The sequence below is a fragment of the Ambystoma mexicanum genome, chromosome 13, assembly GCF_040938575.1.
Source record: "Ambystoma mexicanum isolate Mex_15411 chromosome 13, UKY_AmexF1_1, whole genome shotgun sequence".
Lineage (NCBI taxonomy): Eukaryota > Metazoa > Chordata > Amphibia > Caudata > Ambystomatidae > Ambystoma > Ambystoma mexicanum.
The window spans coordinates 397996365-398018270 of NC_090938.1; the positions used below are offsets into that span (position 1 = coordinate 397996365).

At 49.3% G+C, this 21906-nt stretch overlaps 1 protein-coding gene across 4 annotated transcripts in view; it reads left to right on the forward strand.

Annotated features, from left to right (window-relative positions):
- Positions 1-21906, forward strand: part of TSSK4 (testis specific serine kinase 4) — a 2423787-nt gene that overhangs the window by 1369291 nt on the left and 1032590 nt on the right. The gene's annotated exons all lie outside the window — the stretch shown is intronic.

The window sequence follows — 21906 nt, forward strand, 5'->3', positions numbered from 1 at the left end:
AAACAGAACACTCACCTGCCCCCGGGTCCTGCAAGGTTCCCCTGTGTCAGAAGGGGTACCGGGGAGAGCAGGAAAGGCAGAATGCCAAAAGGGCAAAATATGCTAAAGAGAGAAACTTTGCATAATCCCATATATGCAGGTCTAACATTAAAAAGGCAGAAGTGGAGTTATATGAAGTCAATACAATGCATGAGGAATAACGCTGCATGGGAAACCTCTAAAAAGTGGAAGCAAATACCCTGGGAGGAAGGTAGAAACCCCCAGGTACAGAGCCTTAAGGAGAGCAGAGAGCCCACCACAAGCCACTCTAAGAAGTGTTGTGAAAAGAGACGTTTAAGGGAATAAAGTCAGAAAACAGACAATCCGGTACCAAGAACCCAGGAGAGGGGAAACCATAGTTGGCATAAAGTCATACAAAACCCAGGAAGGAAACACCCTCAATAATATAAACACTACACAGTGAAAGACACAAGGGGGAGAAAATATTCCAAGGAAAATTGTCATAAGCCTGGCATTAAAGAAACTTCAAAACCCACAAGTATATAGAAAGGTACGACGTCCTTTCGTCGCGGGATGTTTTTTCGCAGGGTTTTTTACCACAAATTTCTTTTTCGAAAAAAACCTATTGAATTTTTTAGAAAATGGGGGGTTTGGGGGTGTAAACCCCCCCAAAATAATTAAACAAATATTTGATGGGTTTTTTGTCTAGAAAAAAAAATAGCGGTAAAAAATACCTGCGAAAAATCATCCCGCCATGAAATGACATGGAACCATGGAAGTAGCTACAGGAGCTCATGAAGGAAGTCTGAGGAGACTATTAGAGAAGATAACTGAAGGAAGCGCATATTCTAAACACAGACCTTTGAGTATCAATTATCCCAGGATATAAGATAATAATCGAAAGAGAAAGCCGCTGGACAGAAGGCCAGAAGAAAACAACCAAGAGAAGATAAACATTATATTGGCCCCTTTTTGAGTTATTCACATTAGTGGCAGGGTCAGGTAGAGTTAGGTTTTGAGATGGAGGACAGTTACTTTTCACTTCCTGGCGGCAGATGAGCACCTTAGTTGATTTAGATAGGTAGGGTGATCCCTTTAGTAATGGGGAGAGATAGGCCTTTTTACCTAAAATTTCATTAAAGAAAAGTAACATGTCCTTAATGTGTCAGATTCCCTCTTCCGATCCGCCACAATGTTCAAAGACTGCCAATCCCCCCACCAACCAAAAAGCAGAAAAAACACCTTCACAAGCTTCAGATGGAAGTACCCTTGCTCCCCTCTAAGAAAGCTATAGAACCTGTACTGCACCGGCAGCGCAATCAAGGTGTGTGTTCACAATAATTCCTGGTGCAAAAAAAGTCAGACGGCTGGAGACCCATCCACGACCTGCGATTTCTGAACAAATTCCTCTGTTCCCAGTCGTTTCAGATGGTCATGCTGCAAAAGATCCTCAGCCAACAAACCAGGGGAGATTTTCTGATGAACTGTCGACATGCAGAACTCTTATTTCAACTTCGCCATCCACCACCATCATCGCAAATTACTGCGCTTTGTAGTGGTAGGCTTCCATTTTCAATTCAAGGCCATACCGTTCAGCCTCAAATCTGCTCCCACTGTGTTTACCAAATTCCTTGCTCCACCCCATGCGCATCCTAAGAAATCAGAGATACACATCTACCCTTATCTGGACGAATTGGTTGATCGAGGCACTATCTCTCGAGCTAGGACAGCAACACACAACAGCCACTGAAGCCTGCCTTACATCATTGGGCTTCTCTCTTTCTATGAGAAATTATCCATGACACCATCATAGCAAATGTTATCAATAGTAGTACACCTGGATACCAGGTCATACACTGCCACCCAGTCTGCTGACAGGATCATATCTGTCCTTTTCAGGGTTTAAGCATTGTACCGGCAACAAGTTGCCTTGGTCCGCACACTGAAGTCCATGTTAGCCATGATGATATCTTCATGCATCCCGCTCATCAACAATAGCAGGCTCCACATGTGCCCTCCAGCAGGTATTCCTGGATGCTCGCTAGGATCAAGACTCTGGCCATTGGGACAACAAATTATCCCTCACTTGTCTCTTTCACAAATCACTGCTTTGGTGGAGCAATGCAGTAAATCTCACCTGCACAGAGCATTTCACCATCTCAACCATCAGGCGACTCTGATGATGGACTCATCTATCGGAGGTTGGGTAACATAAACTGCCAGTATCCACGCCCAAGGCTCCTGGTTAGCAGAAGGAAAATCTCTCCACATCAACATTCTAGAGCTTGGGGTGTTGTTCTTGGCCCTCAAATCTTTCCTGCCACATCTGAAAGGGAAAGTGGTTCCTGTGTTCATGGACAATACCACTATGATGTTCTACATCCAGGAACAGTGAGTCAGATCTCTGATCTTCTCAGCCGAGGCTCAATCTCTGTGGAAATGGGCTCTGCAGGCAATTTTCCTATCTCCTTTTCACCTAACAGGCACATACAACTCAATGGCAGATTACCTCAGCAGTAACTCCACTCCTTCCACAAATGAGAACTTCTCCAGGACCAAGTGGGAATACTCTTTTAAATTTGGGGGTCACCAGACGTAGACCTCTTTGCCACAAAAGACAACAGCAATGAGACTTGTTTGCCAGCAGGTTCCCTCATGCAGCCAGCATGTGGAACACCTTCACATTTCCATGTAACAGAAGATTCCTGTACACTTTCCCACTGTTTCCACTCATACCAAGAGTCCTCCACACTGCCAGACAGCAGCCATGCAGACTTATCCTTGCAACACTGGCTTGGCTCAGGCAATTCTGGTTCTCAGAACCTCTCTGATGTCCAGGAACTGGGACGAGATACTTCACCACAAGCCATCCTTGCTCAATCTCTATACTATGCTATACTAAAAATGGAAGACAAACACTATTTGATGCTCCACTCACAGGGTAGAACCCCTTCAATTCCAACCACAACAGACCCTACCATAGTTGCTCTCCCTGGCTATTATGGGTCTTGCCTACCTCTTTTATCAGGATTCATCTTTCAGCCATTTCCTGCTTCACATGGGGCCTCTCTACGAGCCTTGCGGTCTGGAAATAAGGGTGCTTGTAGAAATGTACCGAAACCCTTTCCAGACCGCCAGACTACAAGTATGCCTGCAGGGGTCAATGCTCCCAGCGGGTCAGACCTGCCGGGGGCACCGGCCCCTGCAGGCATGGTTTTCATGGAAACACTGGCATCGTTAGCAATGGTGCTGGTGCTTGTCCCCATCCCCATGGCGTCCTGTGGGACTCCATGGGAATGGGGACTTACACTTTCCGCCATCTGTTATCCCAGACCACTGGGACTTGCAATGTACCGGTGGCACCAGGATCTCAGGTGGTGGAACGGTGTTACGAGTTTGGCAGCAACCGGCGGGTTACCGCCGAAATCTTAATGAGGCATATGGACTCCAATGTCGCCTTCACTATGGTGACATAGGCTAGTGCAGGAATTTATGAAGGGGAACTTTCAGACGTTCCAACCAGTGCGCAAACATGCACCTTCTTGGGAACTAAATGTTGTTTTGTCCAAACTATTGGGGGGCCCCTTTAAGCAGGTGTATAAGGCATCATGTTTGTCTCATGGAAGATGATGGGCCTGGTGGCAATCACCACGGCCAGAAGAGTGGGCAAAATTCAGGTGTTCTTCTCAAGCCCACCTTACCTCATCTTCCGCAAGACCATGCACATCCTTCAGATTAAGCCCTTATGCATGCCCAAAGTACCATCCCCTTTCATCTCAATTAACCGTTGTTCTTGCAGGTTTTCTTAAGCTCTCCCACTACACCTACTGAGACAATCTTCACTCCCTTGTTGTCATGTGGGCTATGAAGTATTACATTGATCGGATTAAATCATTTTGACAATTCCCCCTACTGTTTGTTGCATTTGGGCCGGCTGCCAATGGGAAAGCCCTGTCTAAGGCTTCCATTTCCAGATGCATTCGGCTTGTATTTCATTCTGCCATCAACTTGCTCACACACCACTTCTGGGTCAGCCCCAAGAACACTGTATAAGGGCACTGTCGTGGGTGCTTCTGGCAGACATCTGCAGAGTAACCACATGTAGGTCTACACACACCTTCACTAAGGTTTTGCTGCATCAAGAGGAATTCTGCAGAGGAATCCAGGGATGGGCAAGCAGTCCTTTTCTCCCTCTTCGCCTAAGTTGAGCCATCTTCCTTCTCCCAGTTTTACATGTTGATGCATGTCCATGCTTGGTACTGCTTTGTAATTTATCCTACCAGGATGTGAATCTATGAAAGCTCCAATGCTGGAGAGGAATAGCTTACTTACCTGTAACTCTGGCTCTCCAGCATTTGTATATTACATACATTCACATGTGACGCTCCTGCCTACCTGCATGTGGCTCATCTTTGTACTTTTATGCATGCTATAAAAATCTGAAGATGGCCTCCAGGGGTGGAGCTAAGAGGGTCAATGCCTATTGGCTACAGGGTAAATGACCCAAAACAACTCTGAGAGAACACTAAAGTAAATGCAGTTTCTGGTTTTCTATGAAACTGCTTAATCGTATCGCGAATTTCCAGTCTGTCAACGGGGAATATTCTCCCAGCATGTGAATCTTATATATCATATATAATTGGCAAGAGTATTACTCACAAAAATTTGGAAGACAGAATAGGAACCCCAACAAAGTGTAACATATAATTCCAGTGATCAAAGTGAAGGCAGCAATTCGAGTGGCAGCAAAGGCACCGGGGTGACCCCATTCCCACAACATCGGCCAATAGAGAGAGGGATCCAACAACAATTAGTGGCTCTGCACCACTAATCACTGTAACTCGACCAATCCCAACACATGTTTTTTAGATCCAAAAAGAAGACTAGAAGAGGGAAAACGGCCTCTAAGATCAAGACAAAAATGAACAATGAAAATAATATTGTGGTGAATATCTGTACCAAACAGTTGAGTGAACAACAGCTAAGATTGTTGAATATGGGTTTATCATTTGTTCCTACATTCAATTCCATACTATTTAATGGGAAAGTACATTTCAACAAATTACTCAGGAAGATATGCCTTCAAATGTTCTTCAAATTACAACCCCCAGTGGCGAGTGAATAACTTTCTTTTGATCTATTACAACTGCATTTGAAAAGCAAATTCAATGACAATTTCAACATCTTATGTTACTTATCGTAACTGAATAAAGCAACTTACTGGCAACCTACCTGAAGCACCTAAGGTTCTTGCTTTACATCAGGTGGCATATGACGTTTAAGGACCAATGAAAGGCAAAAACAGGCAGAAATAGGCAGTAGTGAGCAGCTTTGAGTATGACCTTTTCAATAAGGACCATTACAATGTAGGCATTAGGAAGACGCTAAAAGCGGAGAGTCTTGGTAAATGATATAAACGTAAGTTTAACTTCCAGACATAAAAACAAAGCAGTCGACAAGTAAACATTTAAAAGCACTACGTGATCCCATTACTGAATGGATGATACAGGAAACGGGGGAATTCAATTAACCCCAACAAAATACGAAGCATGAATAGCAAGCAGCAGGTTATTGGGACTGTGCCTGTTGGGAGTGTGTCCATACCCCTGGCGATTCCCGTAAGCCCGCAGCACAAGGACTCACACACACACACATGTCCTTCTGGCTCGTGCTTCCCAGTCGCACTGTCGCGGCCGGGGACGTCCCGTTTATTTATACGGCACGCAGCGCCGTGCAACATCACGCGTGCGCGTCCCGTCATCGGGCAGCACCACACTCCTCCTTTTTCGGGAGGACAAACAACAAATCATTTAAGAACTACACACTGCAAACCAACACAACAATACAACTTTAACACCCAACTTCAAAACACCCCTTTATTCGCATCCACCCGGGTCCCCTTACTTAATCGTCATCAGCCTCGGGCCGACCAAATAAGTGTCCCAACACGTAGTCGTTGAGGTGAGCGGGTTTTCCTCGCCCAGCCCTCTGGGGGTACCTCCCGCTCACCTCCGGCACAGGTGATCTGTCCATGGCCGTTCCCCGGGCCGGGGACTCAGGCAGGCAAGCTGCATCTCCTCCGTCCTCAGGGACCACCAGTAAGTCCGGATCGGGGGGCGGGTCAGTCCTTGGGTCCCCTAGCTTCTTGAAGAAGCTCACATTGCGTGTTACTGCAGATCTTCTGTCGGAGGCAGTCACCATAGATCCCTTGACTGCAATGACATCCAGCGGCTCCGGCTCATATGGAAGGGACAGCTTTCCATGGGGGTGTCTATTTCGAATGAGGACCTCATCGCCCGGCTCCAGCCGCTGCGGTCGAAGCCCTCACCGGATGTTTTCCTGCTCGATCCTCGCTTGCCGGTCTGCCTCAACCTGCTGGTTGTCGAACATCCGCGGTTCTTTCTCACCCACCTCTGGTAACAGTCCACGAGGGCACCGCTTGAATAGCTCCTCAGCCGGTGCCACCCCGGTGGAGTTGTGCGGTATACCCTCAGGAACTAATAGAGAGCCCTTTGGAGGGACTGTCCCTGGCCCTGGGCGATTCTAAAGGTCTTGTTTAGAGTCCTCATTAGCCGCTCTGCTTCTCCATTGGCCCTTGGCCAGAGAGGTGTTATCTTCCGGTGGATTACCCCACAGCTCTCCATCAGCTCCGAGAACCGCTCACTCTGGAACGGTGCCCCCTTGTCCGAGCACAGTGTGTGGGGAATCCATGGGCCGCAAACACCTTTTCCACGGCCACCACGACGTGTTCAAACGCCACCGACTCCACAAACTCCACTTCCAGGTATCGAGAGTATTCGTCGACCAGCACCAGGAAGTGGGTGCCCATCGTGGTGGAGCCAAAGTCTGCATGAACGACTTCCCATGGTCGCATCCCTCGAGGCATCGCTTCGATGACTGGCTCACGCTGCAGAGGAGACGTCGCCTGACACCAGACACAGGCCACCACAAAGTCGTCCACTTTCCGTTCCAGTTCCGGGAACCATACTTTCAGTCTGAGGAGGGCCTTGGTCTTGGCGGCACCCTGGTGGCCACGGTGGGCAGGAGTAATCACATCCTTCCCCTTGGCTTGAGGCACAACAATGCGGTCTCCTCTGAGCAGAAGGCCGGAAGCTGAAAAGGATAGCTCCTCCCGGACCTTCCACAGCTGCTCCAGACCGGTTCTGGCCTCCTGTGTGCAACCCGGCAGAGCCTCCAGCACCTACTTCCAGGAGCCCTGCTGCATGGAGTGCCTCAGGATTCCAAAACGCTCGTCCTCCGCTGCCGCTACCTCCAGCTCCTCGAGGGGCATGGCATTAGGCGTGGCCACCTCCACTACCACACGGACATGTTCATCTGCCTCCTCCGCACATGTGTCATGGGCTCCCTGGTCTCCCTCCCCAGGCGCACCCGGATGTCGAGAAAAATAGTCCACCGCATTGTTCGCCCCGGCCGATACACCAGGGTGACTCCGTATTCCAGGAGAGCGAGCATCCACAGCTCAATCCTTGCCGGCGGCTTGGACGACGACCCCGCCAGGATGGGAATCAGCGGCTTGTGGTCCGTCACCACCGTCACCGGGCGTCCAAGAACATAGAGCCGGAAGTGTCTGCAGCCCCAGAGCACCGCTAGCGCCTCACGCTGAATCTGCAAATATCGCTGCTCGGTATCCGACAATGCCTTGCTGGCGTAGGCCACCGGGCGGACACCCCCATTGCGATCAATCTGCGTCAGCACGGCTCCCAGGCCAAACGGGCTGGCGTCGATAATGATCCCCGATGGTAACGCAGGGTCAAAGAATGACATGGTGTCCTCTGCAGTTAGTGCACACCTGATATCGTCAAAGGCCGCCTGCTCAAGCGGGCCCCAGTTCCAGGGGGACTCTTTTCTTGTCAGTGCTCTGAGCGGTTCCGACCTGGAGGCGAGATTCTGGATGAACCATCCACAGTATGTAACCATGCCCAGGAAGCTCTGCACATCGGACACGGTGTATCGCTCACCTGATTCCCGTAGAGGCGCCGGTCTTGACTGGGCGTATACCGTATCTTCAAAGGTGATGTGTAACACACGGCTGGCTCTTTGGGCTGGACCTCTGTGCACTGTATGTCTGACTCGAAGGGTAAGATGTCCGCAGATAGAAAATATGGGATTAAGGAACTGGGTTATTGAATGTCTCTCTCTTCTTCCCTTTCTCTTCTCCTGTAGAACCCCAAAGGTTAACGCTCTCACCTTAGGTAAGTGAACGCTGTGCTCTCCATCTGCCTCGGGGCAGGGTGCTGTAACCAGTTTCTTCACTGGATAAGGGGAGCAGGCCTCTTGACTTCAGAGGACTGCTGTCCGTCGTTTACTGCACGAACGGTAAGTTTCAAGTAATTCTAATGTCTTTAAAGTCTTTAGTAATGATGTCTCTTGTTTTGCAGGGTTCCGGCGATGGCGGATGACGGGCTGAAGTGAGTTGAAGATGGAGCCCGTGTGATGAATAGAAGCGCCTGGAAGCACGTAAGTAAGCGATTGTTGCCTGCTTCACGATGCGCTCTAACTGTCTTTTTATTTTGCAGGTACAAGTTCGGAGCGGCTGCAGGGTGCCGGAATACCCACTGGGTTAGATGTGGAAAGGAGTAATGGCACGTGAGTATTAAAGTTCCCCAATGTCTTTAAACGCACCTTGTTTTGTCTTTCAGATGCGGGATGCAGCGCCGAAGGCCTCCGGAGCGTGCGAAGAGTTGGTAAGCTTTTGTCTTTCAGATGCCGGAATGCAGTGTGAAGACCTCCAGAGCGCACGAAGAGTAGGTAAGCCTTTGTCTTTCAGATGCCGGAATGCAGCGCGAGGCGTTGGTGACAGCCGATGGCCAGGTAAGTGAAGAGCTGTCACTGAAGACCGTAATGCTAACCTGTTCTTTCTTGTCTTTATAGGTGTTGCTGAAGACTGGATTCAGGATGGTAAGCCTTTTTCCTTAGGCCCAGGATCAGATGCAGAAGACACGATGAGCGTTCTGCTGCAGAGGATGCAAAATAACGCAAAGCAAGATTCATCCATCGGGTGTGGTTTAAATAGCCTCCTGTAGTGCTTAGATGTCTCCTTCCACAGCCACGCCTAGGTAAGAAAAGAGTTCCTGCTTTCCAGAAGAGTTCCAGTGTTCTGAATCTAGGGAGTGGCTCCTGCCCCACCCAGCAGGAAAAGTAGTTCCAAACAGAAGAGGATCAGAGGCTCAACTGGCAGGCAAGTAAGCAGCATGGTCTGCTGCAGGTAAGTCCACCCAAGCATTATGAGCCCGGCGCTTCCAGCGCTGGGACTGGGCATATTTATGAGCCTGGTGCCACTGGCGCCAGGACTGGGTCCAAAAGGTCCCAATTGGGACTGGTTGGCACTCGGAACCTGGGTTATGGATCTGCTTCCAAGGGAGTTGGGAAAACCCTGACCTTTTGGAAGCAGAGATCATGACAGTACCCCCCCTCAAGGCCCCTCCCAAACCGGGCTTCTCCGGGGGTTTTGGCTTGTCAGGAAATGTTCGGTGAAATCTTTTGATTAGGCGAGGAGCGTGGACATATTCAGCAGGTTCCCAGGATCTCTCTTGGGGGCCGTAGCCTTTCCAGTCAATTAGGTAAAATAGTTTAGATTTGGAGATCTTGGAGTCCAGAATGCTTTTGACTTCAAACTCGAGTTCTCCATCAACTAGGATAGGTTTTGGAGATTTAGTTAGTCGGGTTTGAGGTTGCACGGGTTTTAATAGAGAGACGTGGAAGACCGGATGTATCTTCATGTGCGGGGGCAAGTCCAACTTGACCGCTACTGGGTTTACTATGGTAGTGATGGAATAGGGACCAAGGTATCTTGGGTTGAATGTGCGTGGCCCTTTTAGAGGTAGATATTTGGTGGATAACCAGACTTGATCCCCTACTTGATATTGAGGGGCTTCCTTCCGATGTTGATCTGCTCCTTTCTTGTATTGTTCTTTAGCCCTTTGAAGGTGAGAAACAGCTTCCTTAAAGGCTTGGGTGATTGTAGAATGCAGGTAGTCTACTGCTGGTGTTTCAAGATCTTGGAGGGGATCCAACTCCGAGGTTCGAGGGTGACTGCCGTACAAAAGAAAAAACGGGGTTTTCCCAGTTCCCGAATGGACAGAGTTATTGTAGGCATATTCGGCTATCCAAAGGATGTCTTTCCAAGTTTTTTCAGTTTGTTGCAGCATGCAGCGTAAATACTGTTCCAGAGTTTGATTGGTCCTCTCGGTTTGTCCGTCGGTCTGAGGGTGGTGACTGGTCGATAGTCTCACATCAATTTGAGCCGACCGACAGCAACTTCGCCAAAAATGAGAAATAAATTGACTACCTCGATCCGAAATTAGAACCGAAGGAAAACCGTGCAGTCGGACGATGTTTTCGAGAAATTCTCGGGCCAGAGTTGCTGCTGTTGGCAAGCCTTTGAGCGGAATGAAATGCGCCATCTTGGAGAATAAGTCCACGATTACTAGAATCGTATTGTATCCGGAGCATGGAGGTAGATCGGTGATGAAGTCCATAGAAAGCGTATGCCAAGGGCGAGGTGGGATGTCAATAGGGCGTAAGAGGCCTGCTGGTCTTTCCTTTTGACTCTTGTTTTGGGCGCATACTCTACAGGACATTATAAAGTCTCTGGTATCTTTTTTCCAAGACGGCCACCAGAAGTAGCGCTTGATCTTTTCTGAGGTCTTGGCCATACCGGGATGTCCTTCCATTAAAGAATCGTGATAACAAGAGATTACTTTTTTCTGTATATCTGTGCTGGGTAGGTATAATCGTTCTTGGAAATACAATAAGTTGTCCTTTACTGCAAAGTCCTTTCCCTGCAGATGCCAATTCTGTATGTCTGCTGGAGTTACAAGTTGCCTGGCTTTATCCTTAACTTCCTCTATGGATTCTGTGGCGATTACACCCAGAATTCTTTGTTCGGGAATGATTGGTACAGGTTTAGGGTTGATCAAGTGTTCTTCCACTCCCATCCGAGAAAGGGCATCAGCTTTACCGTTCTTTGTACCAGGTCGATAGGTAATTATGAAGTCAAACTCGGCAAAGAATAATGCCCAACGGAGTTGTCTAGAGGATTGGGCTTTTGCGGTTTTCAAATATTGCTGGTTTCGGTGATCCGTAATCACAGTAACGGTGTGTCGGGCCCCCAGCAGATAATGCCGCCAAGCCTTAAAGGCAGACTTGATAGCCAGAAGTTCCTTGTCAGTAATCGTGTAATTGATTTCAGGAGGCGAGAATTTGCGGGACCAAAATGCCACGGGATGCAACTGATTGGTTACCGCGTCCTTTTGTGATAGAACTGCCCCCATGGCAAGGCTTGAAGCATCAGTTTCCACGATGTAGGGGAGTTCGGGGCGAGGGTGTTTTAAGATTGGTGCAGAGATAAATTTAGTCTTCAAATCCTGGAAAGCTTGTTCCGCCTCGGTAGACCATTCAAAACGTTTGTTTTTCTTTAACAAGGCAGTGATGGGCTGGACTATTCGAGAGAATTCGGGGATAAACCTGCGGTAAAAGTTAGCAAAGCCTAACATGCTTTGCACACCTTTTACGGAGGATGGTGATGGCCATTTGAGAACTGCATCGACCTTCTTTGAATCCATACGCATTCCGCCAGGTGATAATATGAATCCCAAGAATTCAACTTCAGTCACGTTGAAAACACATTTTTCCAACTTAGCGAAAAGTTTGTGTTGACGCAATCTTTCGAGGACCATTTTCACGTGTTTCCGATGTTCAGATTCCGATGAAGAATAAACGAGGATGTCGTCAATGTAAACAACAACACACACATCTATGAGCTCTCTGAGGACATCGTTCATAAAATATTGAAAGGCGGCCGGGGCATTGCAAAGTCCGAAGGGCATGACCTGATATTCAAATAGCCCATACTTGGTGCGGAAGGCCGTCTTCCATTCATCGCCCTCTTTTACTCGTACCAAGTGGTAAGCTCCTCTAAGATCCAGCTTTGTATATATGCATGCTTTTCTGACTTGGTCCAGGAGTTTAGGGATCAAAGGTAACGGATATCTATTCTTAACGGTGATCTGGTTCAGGGAGCGATAATCTATACAAGTTCTAAGGTCTCCTTCCTTTTTTGGAACGAAGAACAAAGCTGAAGAAGCAGGGGACTTGGAAGGACGAATAAACCCATTTGCCAGGTATTGATCCAGGTATTGTTGAAGGTGAAGGTTCTCAGGCTCGGTGAGGGCATAAATTCTACTACAAGGAGGAGTAGATCCAGGTATCAGGTCTATCTGGCAGTCATAAGACCTATGAGGAGGTAGAGAGTTAGCCTGATCCTTCCGGAAAACATATTGGTATTCTAGGTATTCGGGAGGTAACTGGGGAGTCTCTGAAGAAATTGCTGCCAGTGCAACACCAGGTGGAGGGTGACAAGTAGAGACACATTCTGGAAACTGGACCGTTCTTGCTCGCCAATCGATCAGAGGATTGTGTTTCTCTAACCAAGGTATTCCTAGAATAATCTGAAACTGAGGGGCCTTGATCACATCGAACACGATCTTCTCATGGTGTCCATCTTGACTTACTAGCGTCACCTCTTGAGTGGTATGCGTTACTGGCCCGGAGGCTATCTCCGTACCATCCACCGTAGTAATGACGTCCTTTACAGCCTTGGGACAAAGAGTTAGATTCATCCTCAAAACCATTTCATGATCCACATAATTGCCGATGGCACCGCTGTCGACGTAAGCTTCAATTGCATGTAATCGATCCGGATTATCAGGGTTAATGAGGACCATAGGTATCACGAGATGCGAGGTCACGGAACTGGTTTTCACGCTCAGCAAGAGGACCTCTATTCTTGTCGGGCGAGGTCGTTTCCCTGCTTAGAGTTTGTAACTTTGGTAACTGCAGCTCCTACTGCCTTCTTGGCAGGTTTCACCGGACAGTCTCGAAGAAAGTGCCCTGAGTTTCCGCAATAGAGGCATAATTGCAACTGTTTTCTCCTTTCCGCTCCTTTTGTGTTAGAGGACCTTTCAGACCCCCTATTTGCATGGGTTCCCCGGAGTCTACTCCTTTGGAAGGAGTTGGCGGTTTGGAAAATACTCGAGCATCAAACTTGGAACGATCGGCCTTCCTGTTCTGCAGTCTGTGATCTATTTGAACGACTAAGTCTATATAGTCCGAACAATCTTGTGGGAAATTCACTACTTGGGCTAACACATCTTTGAGCTCTCCACGTAGACCTCTATAAAACAGCGTAATCCTTTTGTCCTCAGGCCATTGAGTTTCCACTATCAGTCTGTTGAAAGACGCAATATAAGCCAAAAGGTCTTGATTACCTTGTCGCAACGAAAGAAGCTCATTGTCCAAGGCCTGCCCCTGTGAATGTCTTGCGAACAGTTTTTCCATACTGAGCTGAAAAGCTTGAAAATCATGGAGGACCGGATCATCTTGATTTACTAGAGGGATCGACCAGTCTGCTGCATTGCCACTAAGGTACGAAAGCACGAAAGCTACTTTAGCTTGATCAGTTGGAAAGGCTGCTGGCCGGCATAAGAAATGCAACCGGCACTGATTGATAAATACTGCAAACCTCTTTGGGTCACCAGAAAATCGTTCGGGCGGAGCCAGAGGTACATTCCCAGGTAGGTTGATCTGCACTGGATTCATAGAGGATGTAGAAGGAAGATTTCCCCCAGATACGGGTAACGGGGTCTGTCCGGCTTGTGACTGTAGCAATTGTCTAGCGAGATCATCTGTTCGCTCCTTGGAAATAATCAGTTCCCTTCTTAGAGCGTTCGTTTCCTGACAGGCTGCATGCACTTCTGCCCTTAGTTCCCCAAGTAACTGGGCTAGCTGGTCGGTATCCGAGGTTTCCATAGCGCCTGGACGGGAGTTTTGTGGTAGGCTTTGCGTTCTGTAACGCTCACCTGATTCCCGTAGAGGCGCCGGTCTTGACTGGGCGTATACCGTATCTTCAAAGGTGATGTGTAACACACGGCTGGCTCTTTGGGCTGGACCTCTGTGCACTGTATGTCTGACTCGAAGGGTAAGATGTCTGCAGATAGAAAATATGGGATTAAGGAACTGGGTTATTGAATGTCTCTCTCTTCTTCCCTTTCTCTTCTCCTGTAGAACCCCAAAGGTTAACGCTCTCACCTTAGGTAAGTGAACGCTGTGCTCTCCATCTGCCTCGGGGCAGGGTGCTGTAACCAGTTTCTTCACTGGATAAGGGGAGCAGGCCTCTTGACTTCAGAGGACTGCTGTCCGTCGTTTACTGCACGAACGGTAAGTTTCGAGTAATTCTAATGTCTTTAAAGTCTTTAGTAATGATGTCTCTTGTTTTGCAGGGTTCCCGCGATGGCGGATGACGGGCTGAAGTGAGTTGAAGATGGAGCCCGTGTGATGAATAGAAGCGCCTGGAAGCACGTAAGTAAGCGCTTGTTGCCTGCTTCACGATGCGCTCTAACTGTCTTTTTATTTTGCAGGTACAAGTTCGGAGCGGCTGCAGGGTGCCGGAATACCCACTGGGTTAGATGTGGAAAGGAGTAATGGCACGTGAGTATTAAAGTTCCCCAATGTCTTTAAACGCACCTTGTTTTGTCTTTCAGATGCGGGATGCAGCGCCGAAGGCCTCCGGAGCGTGCGAAGAGTTGGTAAGCTTTTGTCTTTCAGATGCCGGAATGCAGTGTGAAGACCTCCGGAGCGCACGAAGAGTAGGTAAGCCTTTGTCTTTCTGATGCCGGAATGCAGCGCGAGGCGTTGGTGACAGCCGATGGACCAGGTAAGTGAAGAGCTGTCACTGAAGACCGTAATGCTAACCTGTTCTTTCTTGTCTTTATAGGTGTTGCTGAAGACTGGATTCAGGATGGTAAGCCTTTTTCCTTAGGCCCAGGATCAGATGCAGAAGACACGATGAGCGTTCTGCTGCAGAGGATGCAGAATAACGCAAAGCAAGATTCATCCATCGGGTGTGGTTTAAATAGCCTCCTGTAGTGCTTAGGTGTCTCCTTCCACAGCCACGCCTAGGTAAGAAAAGAGTTCCTGCTTTCCAGAAGAGTTCCAGTGTTCTGAATCTAGGGAGTGGCTCCTGCCCCACCCAACAGGAAAAGTAGTTCCAAACAGAAGAGGATCAGAGGCTCAACTGGCAGGCAAGTAAGCAGCATGGTCTGCTGCAGGTAAGTCCACCCAAGCATTATGAGCCCGGCGCTTCCAGCACTGGGACTTGGCATATTTATGAGCCTGGTGCCACTGGCGCCAGGACTGGGTCCAAAAGGTCCCAATTGGGACTGGTTGGCACTCGGAACCTGGGTTATGGATCTGCTTCCAAGGGAGTTGGGAAAACCCTGACCTTTTGGAAGCAGAGATCATGACACACGGATTCCGGAGGCTGCGCCTTCTTAATGTCTTGGACCTTCTTTGGATCTGGTGACACCCCGCCCTCTTTAAACACAAAGCCAAAGAATTCTATCGATGGTCGCAGAAATTCACATTTTTCCTTGTGGAGGGTGAGGCCCAGTGACTGCAACCTCTCAAACGTTTTCGCCAGCCGCCGCAGGTGGTCCACCTCAGTCTTTGCAAACACCAGGATGTCATCACTGATGTTCAAGACACCCTCCAGATCTGCCAGGGCCCCCCGGATGATGTTTTGGAAAGCTTCCGCTGGCGAGTACACACCAAAGCTCAGTCTTTTGTAGCGGTAAAGCCCTCGGTGTGTGATAAAGGTGGTGATGTACCTCGACTCGGGGTGAAGAACGCCCTGGTGATAGCCTCTACGGAGGTCTAGTTCCGAAAAGACACGAGCTCCCTGCACCTCCGCAATGATGTCGTCAATCGTCGGGGTGAGGTTCCTCTCTCTCTTGATCGCTTTATTCGGCAACCTCATGTCGACACAGATTCTGACGGCATCTGGTTGTTTGGGCTTCCGTGCCACCACAATCGGGGACACCCAGGGAGTCGGACCCTCCACCTTCTCAATTATGTCCAAATCGACCAAGTTGTCCAGCTCCTTGTCCACATGCTCACGAAGGTGAAAGGGTACCCTGCGATGTTTCAGGGCGATGGGCTGCACGGATTCATCAATATGCAGTCTTACTGGATCACCAGCCATCTGTCCAATCCCACTGAACAATGCAGCATACTTCTTCAGCAGGTCATTAATGTCCTCCAGATAGATGGAGTACGCAAAACTTACGATGCCGAGGGCCTCCGCCGCTGCACAGCTTAGCAGGGTGTTGGTGCTCACTGGCGTCACGTAGAAGCGTGCCGTGATCTGCGAGCCGTCGTGTTCCACTTTCGCCACAAAAGCACCGTCCAGAGAGATGGGGTCCAGACCACCGAAAGCGAATATGCGCGCCTTCGGTGCAACCAGCTTGGGGGGCATGACCATGGCGTCGTAGTGTCCCCGGGCCATTACGTTGACTGACGCCCCTTTGTCCACCAAGACTGGGACTGGAGACCGGTTGACCTCCACCACGCACCTCGGCTGTCTCCTGTTCTTTCCTTTCAGGACCACCACATTGGAGACGAAGAAAACGTTCTCTTCCTCCTCTTCGTCTGCTTCTTCTACCTGGGCATCCTCTTCACCCTGGTCCACCTGGGCAACATTCGGTGGTCTACCCTGACAAAGAAACCCGGATCAGGGCGGGCCTCGCGGCACCATCACAGGCATGGGCGCCTTGCATACCCTCGAGAAGTGATCGGGCAGCCCACACCTTCCGCATGTTCTTCCTGCCGCAGGGCACTCCATCGGGTGGGGCAGGTCGTACCCACACTTTTGGCAGGGCTCCCCTGCCCTGCCAGCTCTGTCACGGGGTCCACTGCCAGGCCTTCTGGTACCTTTGACGCCACGCCACATGGCACACACCTCCTCGGTCTTGATGGAGCGTGACCCAGCCTCCATTCTGGCTGCCCTAGCCTCAGATACCTCATGGCATCGCCCCAGTTCGAGGATACGTTGGAGCGTGAGTCCGGGCTCCCTCAATACCTGGCATCTGAGCTTGCCTGAGGAGCACGCCTGGATGAGCATGGTCCTAATCATGTCGTCCTAATCCCCCCATGCACAGGCCAGCAACAGGCGCCGCAGGCGTCCATAGAAAGTGTCCAAAGTCTCGTCCTCTTTCTGTTTGGTGGACAACATCAAGAAACGTTCATAGTCCGCGTTGGCAAGAGGCAGGAAGTGAGCTTGAAGTGTGGCTCTTGCCTGATCGTAAGACCCATCCCCTGTTGGAAGTGATTCAAAGATTTCCTGGACTGAGGGCCCTGCCGAGTACAGCATGGTTACCAGCATGCTGTCATCATCTGCCACTTGAGCAGCTCGAAAGTACATGTCCAGGCGGTCCACCCACCTCTTCCATCTGGGCCCCAAAGTAGAAGGCGGGCCCGAGACATCAAACTCCGGGATGGGCTGCACGGCCGCATGAGCACGTACCTGGGCCATGGCAGGGAGACCTGGCTGAACAATAGGTGCAACCGCCGGCTGCGCTGGAGGCAGAGGGCCTGGGGGACCTGCCTGAGCACGTGGAGGCTGCTGAATTGGAGGCCACTGCACCACTGGAGGCTGCTGAATGGGAGGCTGTTGCACCGCTGCTGCTTGTCTGCCGTCTAAATCCTCGGTGTCACTCATGAGTCTGAGCGCACAGGCACCCCTAGCATGTGAAATGGGGGCCGCAACTCAAACTCCGACCCCATCCAGGCACAGGAAAGTTCACCAGTGGAGTGAAGATGGGAAGGAGCACATTTCACCCCACACAAGCGACCACCAGCAGTCCAGCCCCAGCCACCAGGCTTGACGATTCCCACGATGCACAACGAAGAACACAGCTGCAACACACCTCGTGATGATGAAGAGGACCAAAAACAGCAGAGCCACCAGTCTGATGAGTGAAAAACACAACTGCAAAACTGCAACACACCTCCGTGATGATGAAGAAGATGAAGAAAAAACAGGGCCACCAGGCTGATGATGAAGAGGATGAAGAAGGCTCCAGCCTTCAGCTGGTCCAAAAATTGAGTCAAGAAAGAATTGTGGGCTATGCAGGCCCAGCCATTGTAGCCCTCCTTCTTGCTTGCACCCGACGTAGGAGACCTAAAATTTGAATAAAAATAAAAAATCAGGCATAGGCACGCAGGTATAACTGCCTGCTAGCAGTGTGTCCAAATATTAGGCCTGGATGCCACTCACCGCCCAAACCGGAGCTCTGTGAAGTTCCACAGCCTTGTATTCAAAATGGGCGCCAGCCGCGTGGGTGATGCACGGCCTAAGGCACGAAACGAAGTTTCAGCAAGACTCCGTTTCAGAGAGAAAAATTGCAGATTCGTCACCGCCGGGCCAAGGCATCATCTCCCCACTTGTCACCACTGTTGGGGGTGTGTCCATACCCCCGGCGATTCCCTTAAGCCCAAGGACTCACACACACACACACACGTCCTTCTGGCTCGGACTTCCCGGTCGCACTGCCGCGGCCGAGAACGCCTCGTTTATTTATACTGCACGCGGCGGCGTGCAACGTCACGCCGCCGCGTGCTCATCCCATCATCGGGCAGCGCCACAGTGCCTAGAGATGTACTGTAGCAGTCCTAGCTTTTAGCAGACTTCCGTTTGCATTCCGGAACTGTAGTTCTACGCCAGCTTTTACTTACTAAAACCAGGCCAATAGATATCAGAATACAAAAGTGGCAGTACTGCTCAGGGGCGGCCTCAACCCCGGAAGTGCCCGGGGGCGAGTCAACACAATTTGGCGCCCCCTCCCCTAGCGCCCACGACCCGGGTCCCTGCCAGGGTGGATGCGGGGTGGGCGAAGGAGGGGTAGGGGGGGCAGGCGCATGCGCAAGTGTTTTGTTGCTGTGTGCAATTAAGTGTTTAACTCCCCACTCCCATGCAGGAGGTGTGTCTGTCAAACCAGCATGTAATTTGTTTCTCCCATGTTCCCTCCCTCCTTGAAGTGCTTTGAAACACATTGTGTATAGGCGCTATACAAATAAACAATCAATCAATCAATCAATCAATGTACAAACACACTACTAGTATTTTTTGACAGATAGGAAAATCTGACGTTACAATGGCAGTGCAGCATCTTTTACGTGATAAGTGCAAACCCCACAAGTAAACAGGCATTGCATGCGCACCAGAGCTTGCAGACATTTAACCTGTTTTACCACTTTGTACTCAAACGCTCTGGCCCAGGACCACCACACAGGCCAATGTAAGCAACAGGGTGCCGCGGACCGGGATCAGAGGGGGATACAGGGGGGGAGGTTTGCAGGGCATAACAATGTGCATGCCATTTCATCCTCCCCTAACTGGGGTCCCTCCCTCCTCGATACAAGTTCTCTCCCTAGGTTCTTCATATTGCACATTCAAACATGCATGCATATATTTTGCGCCATCATAAGAACGGTTGGTGGCGCATAGAGCACACATTGAGATCCCGCATAAACATCAAAGGTATATATATAATAAAGGTACAAATGTACAAAGCAAAACTTCCACAATAAACTCCCAAGTGATAAAGAAGTCAAAAGGAGGTTGGATGGTTATGTTTTAGAAGGATAAAGGCTAGATTGTCCATGGAGCTATCAATCAGCCTTACTTACATGGCAGCCATCTTGTGACCTTTTGTGCTCGCTCTGCACATGCTTTGCAACTGGGGCATCTGGTACTTGAGGTCCTGCAATACAAAAAAGAGAATGCTCTGGCCAGAAAAGGTACTGGGAGGCATCGTGTGACAGAATGTGGTACCGGCATTTCCAGGCAAGGCAAATGGGAGGGTTTCAGGAACTGGGGCCCCACAACTCCCACAACCCAACTATCGGACAAGACTGGCTCTTCTTCCGCCTTGGTAGGCCCCCTGCCCCAGGTTCGGAGGGGTCCATGCTTCTCTCCCCCTGCCCTCCACCCCATGTTAAATGGTCCAATTCCGGATCCAGCCAGACATGTTTCCAGCAAGGAAGAGGTTTTCTTTAAGGGACACCCTTACACCTGGAAAGAGTACACCATATGGGATAAAGGAAATTAGGCTTTCCCTGAAGCACACTGTTTTTGCTTCCAGTGAAACTGAGGCCTAGTAGCTACTAACTTTTTAAGGGATTTGAGAAATGTCTGTCTGCACGCTCACCTCCACTTTTGCAGATGCAGTAATTACACCTTAATAAACGAAGGAAAAGAGAGGAATCTGGAAAAAGAGGCTCAACAAGAAGCCAGCCAACTATCACACAAGGCCTCCGCTCTCATACAGTTATTAACAGACAAGCTATAGGACTAGCTAGACACAAGCCCCATATCAGACCTTGAAGGCAACCTCAAGTGTGGGCCCCACAATCCCATGGCTATACCAGCAGGTGGAGACTGGTGGAAATTTATAAGGGTGGAAGGTTAAACAAAATGAGAAGGTTGGCCCGGTTGATAAGGTAAACAACAGGAGGGTGTTGGTCTGTTTGATAAGGCACAGGTGGTTAAACAGCAGCAGGAGGTTTCTCAGTTTGACATGGTGGAGGTTGTTAAACAACAGGAAAACGTTGGCCAGGTTGATAAAGTTGTGATGGTTAAATGGGAGCAGACTAGTCAGACTGATCAGTCTGAAGTAAGTTAACAACAGGAGACGGTTGGTCAGATTGATAAGGCAGCAGTGGTCAAACAACAGGAGGAGATTGGTCAGACTGATAAGATAAAGGTTGTTTAAGACAAGGAGGATATTGGTCAGGTTGATATGGTAGAGGTGGTAGAACATCAGAAGAAGGTTGGTGTGGTTGATAAGGAGGCGATTGGGGAAGATGCTGAGGAGGTTGAACACCTGGAAGAGGTTGGTGGAGAGGAGATTCAGCATCAGGAAGTGATTGATGAGATTGAGAAGATTGTTGATGAGTAGGAGAAAGATGAACATCAGGAGGAAGTTGGTGAAGTTGAGAAAGAGGAGCTAGTTTATCATCAGAAATAGGACATTGATCAACTTCAGGAGGGTAGAGTGCTTAAAGGGAAAGAAGTGGATGGAAGTGAACACCATTGGAAGGAGGTTCTTAAGCGTCAGACGGCTGAAGCACAGGAACATCATCCAGAAGAAATGTTACAGCTATTGACAGCTCAGGAAGGTTCCAGCTGGCCCGGTTGGCCCCAAATAAGCACAGATAGATGAGTGAGCAGAGGACAGGAAGATTATCAGATGTGTAGAGAGGAATTAAGAGTTTGTAGATCAGACAGGGTTGAGAAGGAGTGAGCCTGAGAGGGGAGAGGCAAACATATTTTGGAGGTGCTGATTGTGGTAGTTCACAGCTTGAACCGGGGAGTAAGGGCTGCCCGAGCAGAACGGACAGCAGTGTCCAGGTGAGGGAAGATGGACCAACTTATCTAGCAGGAGGGCTCAGATATTCCTAATGAGAGTAGTTAGCCAAGCTGCCAAACTCCCCTGGTCCACACCATAGAGTCTTGGATCTGCCACTTCCGATTGTGGAGTGAAGGTGCTCATTCCTCTGTAAAGCACTTGTTGCTTCTTGAAGCTAGATCGAAGCTAGGTTTGTGCTAAAATAAATACCATAATAATAATAATAACTTCCTGGAGGGGGGCTGCCTAGCAAAGCAGATTGTAAGAATCCCTGATGATAAGTAATAATGATGAGTGGGCTTCTAAGAACAAGGCCAAAAAGCGGAAAAGAAGCAATGGGTTGACACCCCCTTCAAACCAGTTCACATCAAAATCAGAAAGGTCTACAGGAGAGAGGCAAGACAAAGAGATTGTGATACTGCAGACACTTTGTTTCATTTAAATTCTCTTTTAGTGCACCATTTCCACTTTGTTTTGTTGACATTTTCTTCTAGTGCACCATTTCCACTTCCAGCAGGCAGATCCTGGTACCACCAGAGCCCTGAGGTACATTGTGAACTTTGAGTGTCTCCACTTGTTTAGTTTCAGACCAGTGGAGTAGCCTGACACTTTTGATTTGTATGTTAAGCCTTCCCTGTTT